The 10,607-nt window shown below is 44.3% G+C and overlaps 1 non-coding gene across 1 annotated transcript; it reads right to left on the bottom strand.

Annotated features, from left to right (window-relative positions):
* Positions 1-588: 588 nt before the first annotated feature.
* On the bottom strand, positions 589-695 carry LOC147920639 (small nucleolar RNA R71). Its single transcript, XR_015591855.1, has one exon. It is a non-coding gene; the product is annotated as a small nucleolar RNA R71 (small nucleolar RNA).
* Positions 696-10,607: the final 9,912 nt, after the last annotated feature.

The raw sequence follows: 10,607 nt of genomic DNA, 5'->3' as shown, positions 1-10,607 counted from the left end.
CACTTGATCACCTGGATCGAGTTAACCCTCATGTACACACTTGGTCACCTACTTGTGCATGCAAACACGATCCAAGATAACCAAAACCTAAGTCCATTCATCGACAACATCGACAACATCGACAGACCACTGTTACTCCACCAATAACAAGTTCGACAACCGCAACCAACAACAATTGAGGAGACAATAAATGATCAAAACGGTCCACCAGCTCCTCAAGCACGGACCTACATCGGAGCAGGAGATGCTCCATCTACTCACACTCAAAGGAATGGCATTGTGCCATCTACTGTCCAGAACAACAACTTTGAGATCAAGAGTAGTCTCATCCAGATGATACAGAGCAACAAGTTTCATGGATTGCCAATGGAGGGCCCATTAGACCATCTGGATGAGTTTGATAGGCTCTGTAGCCTCACAAAGATAAATGAAGTTAGTGAGGATGGATTCAAACTAAGGCTTTTCCCATTTTCCTTCGGAGACAAAGCGCATCTCTGGGATAAATCACTCCCCAAGGAGTCCATCACCACTTGGGAAGCGTGGAAGAAGGCGTTTCTGGTCAAATTCTTCTCCAACTCCAGAACCGCAAGGCTGCAAAATGACATTTCCAGCTTTGTTCATAAGAACAATGAAACGTTCAATGAAGCTTGGGAACGTTTCAAGGGATACACTACCATGTGCCCTCATCATGGCTTCAGCAAGGCTTCATTGCTAAGTACACTTTACAGAGGAGTGGTCCCCAAGATACGGATGTTGCTGGACACCGCAAGCAATGGTAACTTCCTCAACAAGGATGTTGATGAAGGTTGGGTCCTAGTGGAGAACTTGGCTCAATCTGACGGGCTTTATAATGAGGAATATGATCGTACTGTGCGATCTACAGGAGAGGAAGATATCAAGTACAAGAGGGACATGAAAGCCCTCAATGACAAGCTCGATAAACTACTCAGCCAGCAGCAACATGTTCATGCAATCTCAGAGGAAGAGCAGTTTTTACAACAAGATGGGGAGAATTTTCAAATAGAGGATGTGAACTACATAAACCTTCAAGGAGGTTACAACAAAGGGTACAACAACTACAAGCCGAATCCGAATCTTTCTTACCGTAATCCGAATGTTGCCAATCCTCAAGACCAAACCTACCCATCAGAAGTTCAAGGGAACCAGGTCCAACAGAAGCCTTTTGTTCAATACAATCAAGGTTATGCCCCAAAGCAGCAGTATTCTGGTCACTACCAGCATCCTATTGCGCCACCTGGATTCCAACAACAACAAGGCCCGCCGAACCAATCCCAATAAGCGGACCTACGCGGCCTAATTCAGCAGATGATTCAAAATCAAGCCTCGGTTGCTATGGATAACGCAAAACAGTTTGCGGAGATGAGCAACAAGATCGATTCTGGATACAACGACTTGACTGCTAAGTATGACTCGCTCAACACCAAGCTGAGATACCTCAAGGGCCACCACAACAACCAACCACCTCCAAAGATCAACCAGCTTCCAGGTAAAGCTGTTCAGAACCCAAAGGCCTATGCAACCGTCCAAGCCATCTTTCTTGATGATGACTTTGAGGACTACCTCACTGAGGGCAGTGATGTTCAAGATGGGGAGGCTACAGATCATTATCGGATGAATGAGTATCAGTACTACATATCCGATTACGAACCCGAGCCTTTACCCGAGGAGACTGATCGAGTTGATGATCGAGCACTAGTTAGAGAATCACAAATCGAAGAACCACCCGAGGCAGAACCCGATGATGGTGATCGGATGATACATCGAGTAGATGTTCAGATGACAGATCAATCTCAACTGCCTGTTGCAGCAGAAGGGGAACTAGAGGAAAGGTTCAATGCTGCCCTTGACGTCCAACTGGAGGCGCTTACAGAGCGTATGGCCAAGCGAAAAGCTCCACCTCTTAAGCTCTTACCACCACACAAACTTCAAGAGGAAATCTCCAAGGAGGCAGTTCAGCTGGAGATTGAGGTTAAGGAACCTGTCAAGGAGATTGGGTATGAGATTCTCAGGAGTGGAGTGTGTTTAGACCCTGAGCTGCGAATCGAGGAACAATTGGAATATCCTGGCTCTTTTACTCTACCATGTTCGATAGGACTTCGGATTTTCAAAAATTGCTTGTGCGATCTAGGAGCCTCAGTCAACATCATGTCACTGTTAGTTGCCAACAAGATGGGTTTCACCAGTTTTAAACCAAGTAGTCTGTATTTGTTTCTAGCTGATAGAACAATCAGACATCCGATTGGGATTCTGGAAAATTTACCTCTCAGGATAGGAAGAGTGGAAGTCCCTAATGATTTTATGATCCTTGACATGGATAAGGAATCAGATGATCCACTGATCCTAGGGAGACCATTCTTGGCAACAGTAGGTGTAGTGATTGAGGTGAAATAAGGCAAGATCAGAGTTGAGCATGGAGAGCACTTCAAGATGGAATTTGATGTCAAGAAAGGGATTAAAAAGCCAACCATTGATGGTCAAGCTTTTTCCACGAAGACAAAGCAGAGAAAAGTCAAGCATCTTGACGAAGTCAACACTACATTTGCTGTGGAACCTGGACAAAACTTGGAGAATCAATTGGATCAGCCTGCTACAGTGGAGAGGATTCCAGAACCTCTCCCTCCTGAATCCCATGCTTAAAGAGCATGAAGAGTCAAGCTTAGTGATTTAAAACAAGCTCATTCGGGAGGAAGTCCCAAAGGTATCCTTATTTTTATTTTTCTTTTTTCTTTTTTTCTTAAGTTTTATCTATTTATTTTACGTGATTTTCTATTTTTGCATAATAATTTATTAAAAAAAAAAAAGGAAAAGTGAAAAAGGAAAAGTGAAAAAGGAAAAATTGAGAAACCCGAGGGTCAACCTGACACCGTAGTCGACGCGCCTGATCGTGTCTATAGTCTGGTGGCGAGTGGAGTCCGAATTCCACAAACCAAGCCCACTCTCGGTGAAGCCCAAGTTGCTAACCCTACTCTATTTAAGGGATTCGAACCCTTCTCCCTCAGCAGCACAAACTGATAAGTCTCTCAACCCTAAAGGCTATTTGTTTTCCTACTTTCTTTTCTCTCTCAAACTCGAGTGATCTTTGATTTTTTGGGAACTAACCCTATTAATCTCGAAGTCTAGTTTTTCTTATCTCTCAAGAATTCAACAATGGAACCAAACATGAGAACCTACCAAAGGAAGGGAAGAAGATCAACCTCCGCCGCTGCTACAACCGGAAGTGATGTCATCGAACCTCGAGAATCCCAAGGAAGAGGAGATGTTCCGCATTCCCAACCGTTGGCTGTACATTTTGCTTCTCCAACCCGATCCATCACCCGATCCGGTGCTTGAGCAAACAATCGTGTGGACCACCGAGTCCGCTCACCAAGTCCGATGGCGAGTGCTGTTCGCCGATCTCCTCGACGTAGGGACCTGTCTACGTCCAAGAGAACTGTTACCAACCCCATGGAGGTTGATTCTTATGCTGGTGGAGGAGAGCCATAGGAGATCTAAACGTCACGGTTAAGGAGCAGGGCCGCGGTTGCAAGAGGAAAAAGACCAGCTTCTGAGAAGGCTGAGAAAGTGGCTGAGAGGGCAGCTGAGGAAGAGGATCGAGACAAAGAAGAGGAACAGAGAGAACGCACACGCCAAGCCTCGAGGAGATTGAAGAAGAAGAAGGTGGAGACTCCGGCCAAGCTCTTCAAGGTTTTCTGCAAGATGAGTTTTGTTGGTACCCGCTACCCTCACCGAGAAATGATAAAGCAGTTGAGAATTGTAAGAGATGTCGAGTTCCTGTTTGACATGTGCCACTTGGGCAATATGATGCGAGCCAACCTTGAAGCTTATGAGGAGGAGACGGTCCACTTCCTCTCAACACTAAGGTTGCACTACTTTGAGGACCACCCGACCCTACTACCCGATGGGGGGATCGGGTTCATCACATTCTCCGTGAGAAACAAGGAGTACCGGCTTACTTTCAAGGAGATGGAGAAGTTGTATGGTTTCAAGGCTGGGAGTGGAGAAAACAAGGAGGTGAGAAAGGAGGAGATGAAGTCCCTATGGCTGACAATAGGATACAAGCTCCCCTACAAGTCCACAAGCTCCAAATCCGCTCAAAGAAGGGGCCATGTTTTGAGGTATTTTCACAAGTCCCTCGCCTGCACTCTTTTTGCTAGAAAGGAGACTGGGAATGTGAATGATCATGAGCTCCAGCTGCTAGACATGGCTTTGTGTGGAGTTCTAGACAATTCTAGGGATGGTACACCGCTAGTAGGAGATGCTGCGGATAATAGTATAGTCTTTGTTCTGCTCGATCAATTCCTCTACCTCAAGTCATGAGCTATGAAGAGAAGAGAAGGAGGCGGAGAGATCTCAATTGGTGGACTGGTTACGCCAATTTTGGTGGCCTGAGATGTACCTTTGAAGGGAGTGGTACACGATCCGAGATGGCTGGACATTGACTACCTAACGCTAGCAAGGTATTTGGCTTATGAGAAGCCAAACGACATGCTACTCTTCAAGTTCGTCCATCCAACCGCCGGAGCCACCCAAATGATCCTGTCCAATGTAATGTGCACTAAGGTCCAGCTGGGGGACAATATCGACTTTGCACCACCTTTGGAGGAGCTGTATAATCCGGAGGTGGAATCAGTAGCTGAAGAGAGAGAAGCAACCAGGCAAGGACAGGGAGACAGCTCTGAAGATTATGACTTTGAGGAGTATGTTTGCTCTCAAAAGCAACCCGTTGGAGTGCGGGAAGCCCACAAGAGGATCGGATGGCTGAAGAGGATGAACAAGTTTTTGGTGAGGAAGGTGAAGGATCTTACCGGTTCAGTGAAGATGATGGGAGGTCAAATCAAGGAGCTGCAAGACAAGGCAAGTTGTGCCTCAGTTCCTACCTCGGCATACGCACCAACATGGATGGGGAGAAGCGGACCGCTAGGAGGAATTCGAGGACTAACATCTCCAGAACCTCACAGAGCATCATCCTACGAGCCCCAAACTGAGGAGGATGTCACAAGACCCGGAATATCACGGAGAAGCCATTCAGACGCCTATCCAATGCCTAACCCGATGGGATACACGATGCCCTACCTGATGCAACCATCTAGCACGCAATCGGGTGATTACTCAGGACTTTTCCCTCCGCCTTAGCAGATGCCGTACTCGATGCCATATTCGATGCATCCTGCGAGTGGCTATACGGGTGATCCCTCTGGGCCTCTTCCACCATATCCATCATATTTCCCGATGACCTACGCGATACCCCCCACGATCAATCCCTCGGATGCTGGTCCGAGCAAGTCGTCCGTGCATATCTCCGAGCTCTCTGACGAGCAAATACCAGCACCTGCTGAAGCCGGAGACGACCCTGGCTACACGTTGGCGAATATGGAGGCTGCTACAACCTCTTTCTTCACCAACCCATGAGGTACCAAATTCATCCACCCTTTGTAAATAACATTGCATTTAGTTTTATTTCATTTTGTGTGATTCTTGGATTCTTTTTCAGACTTTTATTTACACAGAGACTATGTAATTTAAGTTTGGGGGAGGGTCCTAGAATGTATATAACATTGTGTTTTATTTTCTTATTTTCTTATTTCAAAATTTTTGCATGCTAGTTTTATTCATTCGAGTCTGCATTTATGTGCATTGAAAAAACCCAATTTTTTTGAAAAATTAAAATATATAAAAAAATAGTGTCCTAGAAAGAAAAAAAAGAAAAAATATATTTATACATATTAGGAGTTTAGCAAAAAAAAAAAGAGCTAGATGTTTAAAGTTTAGATCTTAGGGATTACAAAAAAAAAAGAGTTAAAAATCAAGGTTGTGGGTAGTTTAATTCTAGGGGGTTTAAATAAAAAAAAAAAAAAGAGAAAATGAATGAGAAAATGGTAGATTATCAAGAGTTAAACTTTGTATGCCCAAATTGTTCTCAATCTTAGATAGTTTTCACAACTGTCTAGCATTCCTTATTGTGAGAGAAAACCACCCAAAGAATTTGTTTGAAACCACCTTACCAAAAAAGCTTTACCCTTGAAACCGATTGAGCTTGATTCACATCCCATTTGCAAGAATTCGCCAAACACTTAATTGAATGTGAAAGAGATGTTCTTTGGACTTGCAAGTCTTTACTTTTAATTGGAGGTTGAACTAGATCGATGCATGGTAACAAGCATAGAAAAATATTTGTAAGTATGTCGATTGATCTTAGCACCATTAAACTATCTTTAAAGACTATAGCTTGAATCCTTCGCTTAGATCCAAAGGTTATGAGTCCTATTTTAGAACGGCACCCCCTTACTTCCTTGCTAGAGGACTAGCAAGATTTAAGTTTGGGAGTCTGATAACTCTCTAATTTACATGTTTTAAGTATCTTTTTTGTCCATATTCTGCATTGTTTATACTCTTAACTTAGCATTCTTAGGTCATTAACTGTAGGATTTCACTTTTAGGCCATTTAGGGTGTTGCATTCTTGCATTTGCATACTTTCGATGAAAGCAGGTGCTTTAGAGCCTAAAATGGAGAAAAACAAGGACAAATCCGAACGTTTACCCGAAGGAGCCATCGAGCTAGAAGAACAGTCCGAACCCCAACACGATCGAGGAGGATCCAAGATTTGGAAGAACGACCCGAAGATCTACCTGAGGATTAACCCGACCTCATCTTCGTGCACCCCATCGAGTAGACCCTCGGGCAGGACTGGGAAGCTAGGTCAAAGGGGTTTCCATATATAAACCCCTCCTCTTCTACCTTGCAAACGAGCACGCCGCAGACCCTCAAACTAGAGAGCGAGAGCTTCTGTGAGAGAACTGAGCGACTCAAAACACGTTTCACTTTTTGTTAGGATTTTTTATATATCTTTTTGTCATTTCTTTAGATCTCTACTTTGTACTCTTTATCCTATACTCTATCTTTTAATACAATGAAATTTTCTTTCATATATGCTTTTATGTTTCTTGCAATGATTTCCGAGTAGTGTAGTAAAGTTTCTAGGGATGAGATAGATGATTTTGTGTTCTTGATCGGTTAGGATGTCTTAGTTTGATTGAATATGCTTTAAAGATTCCCTTCTAGGTTGGTGTTCTTAATGCTGTCAACAAACCGAGAGGGTGATGTTAGATCTAAGGTGTTTTACCATCGAGAGGTGTAGATGAAATGCTTGAATCAACCAATGCTAGAGATTTACTCACTTAGCCTAAGAGATTATATGAGTAAGGGGTTTATTGACAATAATGAATCGGTTCTTATTGTCTGCTTGGTCATGTTTCTCCGACGAGAGCTGGGTAGGGGAGTGATCAAGCTTGATTGTTTCTATCACGAGAGTGTTTTAACAAGATATTAGAGATTCATTGTCTAGGGAATATTTGCTTGAGGCATGTAAGACATCCGTATTGGTCAGGAACACTTAGGATTCGATTACCCCATCCTTAGAAGCTTTCATATTTTAATTGCTTGCATTTTTATTCATCACTTGATCCCTTACCCGAACAGGTACACGATCACCTTCTTCGAATAACCCCTCGAGTTATTCATACGTTCTTTGCTTACTCGATCACCCCACCCGATCCTGTACTCGAATGCTTGCATCGAGTGCTTAGGTCGTGTGGTTCTTTGTTTATATTCTTTTCTTTTATTATTTTAGGATTGTTAGACAAAACCCATTATTGCTTGTCTTGATTTGCATTGTTCTGATTGCATCCTTCCTGCTATCATAAACAACCATTTGGATTGATAACCCTTTGTACTACAACTGTATAGGGAATTGATACCCTGGGTGGAAAAGCCTGTTATCGGCGAGATTCTTCGCGAGAGGTATTGATCCTAGAGAGGCGGATAGGGAGACATTTGTAGTTGGAGCAGATATTTCTCTGTTTGGCGGGTATTCCAGTTGAATATTAGAAGTTGAGTGGGCAAGTGTAACATTGTAATATTATACTCGTACCACGGGAAGTACCTTTGGTCGAATGATGTTTATAGTCTTTAAGGATTGTTGCTCCTGAAGGGATGGTGGTTTTTCCAGAATACCGATAGCTCGAGGGGCTGTGGGCTCCGAGAGTGGCAGAGGGGATGACGTTCTCCTAAGGGGATGATTAGTTCCTTTGATACCGAGATCTTGAGGATTATGGTCCAAGAGTGAGATGGTATTACTCAAAGACTGAGGTCTGAGAGTGAGATCGGTATGGCTCGAAGGTACCTAAGGGTGGAAGAGTTGGGAGCAAGCAACGCCTAGGACGTGAGTATAAACATAACGACTGAATGTATACCTCGAGAGAGTGATGGTGGTTTAATCTCGGGTTCTGGATGTGTTGTCCAGTGGGTCAAGGTTTTATGACCAGAGCGTTCATGAATTTGTGGCTGTTGCGCCAGGATTGTGCGGCCGGTGGTGCTAGAGTCCCTGGAAGGGGAGTTGCAGCAGGTATGAGCCGTGAAAGGCATGTTTGCCAGATACATAAGTTCACAAGAAGCCTTCATGGCAGGATAAACTAATCGTTGCGACGATGTTGGATGAAGTTCATTGGAGAGGGACAGGGTTGCTAGATTCGAGGTTTTGGTAAGCTTGTTTGAGGGAATAAGTCAAGTGGTTTGAGTTAGCGACCTGCAAAGCATTTGATGTGGTGAATCAGAATATGTGAACGTATGGTACTTGTTTGTTTTATTACGCTCGTATTGATGATTTGTTGTGGAGAATTGCTAAGCAGAAAGCTAATTTTGGATTAAGCCATATTGAGGAAGTTTCCATTAGAGGCAAGTAACTAGAAGTTCTTCGACTGGCAAGAGGGGTTGATTTTCAGATGGTGATGAGTTGATGTCAGCATACTTGATTATTAGTCTAGTAGAGCTGAAGAAGTAACAAGAGGATTTGTTGAGCAGAGGATTCATTCGTCTTATCACTTCACCATGAGGAGCGTCGGTGGTGTTCGTCAAGTAGAAGGACGAGGTATGGGTTTATGAGTTCACGGTGATGCCTTTCGGGTTGACTAACACGCCAACAACGTGTTCCAGGAGTTTTCGGATGTGTCTGTCATCTTTTTCATCGATGACATCCTGGTTTATTCTAAGAGTCCTGAAGAGCACGCAGTGCATTTGAGAGCAGTTCTGGAGAAGCTGCGGGAGCAGAGTTTGTTTGCTAAGTTGAGCAAATGCAGTTTTTGACAGTGTTAGATGGGTTTTCTGGGTCACATTGTGTCTGCAGAGGGGGTTTCTGTAGATCCATAGAAGATTCAGGCCATCAGGGATTGGCCTAGACCGCAGAATGCCACAGAGATCAGAAGTTTTCTTGGTTGGCAGGTTATTACAGGAGGTTTGTGCAGGGGTTTGCGAGCAGAGCACGTCCTATGACTAAGTTGACAGGGAAAGATGTTCCTTTTGTTTGGTCACAGGAGTGTGAAGAAGGCTTTGCAAGCCTGCAGGAGATGTTGACTACTACGCCAGTATTGGCTTTACCTGAGCAGAGAGAACCCTATGTGGTTTATACTGATTCATCCAGAGTTGGTTTGGGGTGTGTGTTGATGCAGCATGGGAAGGTGATTGCCTATGCTTCGCGGAAATTGCGGAAGCATGAGGACGACTATCCTATCCATGACTTGGAGATGGCTGCTGTAGTTTTTGCCTTGAAGATTTGGAGATATTATCTTTATGGTGCATAGGTATAGGTGTTTACAGATCATAAGAGCCTGAAGTATATATTCACTCAGCCCGAGCTAAATTTGAGATAGAGGCGTTGGATGGAGCTTGTGGCAGATTATGATTTGGAGATAGCTTATCACCTCGGTAAGGCTAACTCGGTTGCAGATGCTCTGAGTCGGAAGAGGGTAGCTTCGGCTTAGGAGCAGGATATGGAGTCTCTGGTAGAAGAGATCAGTGCGTTGAGTCTATGTGCTATTTCACAGGAGCCGTTGGGTTTGGTGGCAGCTGATAGAGTGGATCTGTTGAGCAGAGTGTGGTTGGCTCAGGAGAAGGACTTGGAGCTGGTGAATGCCTCAAAGGATGTGGATTCAGAGTATCAGGTCTCAGATAATGGTACTATCTTGGTGCGCGGTCGAAATTGTGTGCCCAAGGATGAAGAGTTGAGGCAGGAGATTTTGAGAGAGGCTCATGCGAGCAAGTTTTCTATTCATCCAGGAGCGACTACGATGTACCGTGATCTCAAGAGGTACTATCACTGGGTCGGGATGAAGAAGGATGTAGCTAGTTGGGTCGCGAGGTGCGATGTGTGTCAGCTAGTGAAAGCTGAGCATCAGGTTCCAGGAGGGTTACTGAAGAGTCTTCCCATTCCAGAGTGGAAGTGGGATATGATTACTATGGACTGCGTGGTGGGTTTGCCAGTGTCAAGGACATTTGATGTTATTTGGGTCATTGTGGACCGGTTGACTAAGTCGACACATTTTCGGGCTATTAAGAAGACTGATGGAGCAACGGTGTTGGCTAAGAAGTATGTAAGAGAGATAGTCAGGTTGCATGGGGTGCCTGCGAGCATTGTGTCTGATAGGGATTCCAAGTTCACTTCGGTGTTCTGGAGGGCATTTCAGGCAGAGATGGGCACTAAGGTGCATATGAGTATAGCTTATCATCCCCAGAGAGATGGACAGTCAGAGAGGAC

Source organism: Camelina sativa, chromosome 19 (assembly GCF_030686135.1).
Source record: "Camelina sativa cultivar CO46 ecotype springtype chromosome 19, ASM3068613v1".
NCBI lineage: Eukaryota > Viridiplantae > Streptophyta > Magnoliopsida > Brassicales > Brassicaceae > Camelina > Camelina sativa.
The sequence above is the reverse complement of the archived record's forward strand: the minus strand, read 5'-3'. Positions and strand labels throughout refer to the sequence as shown.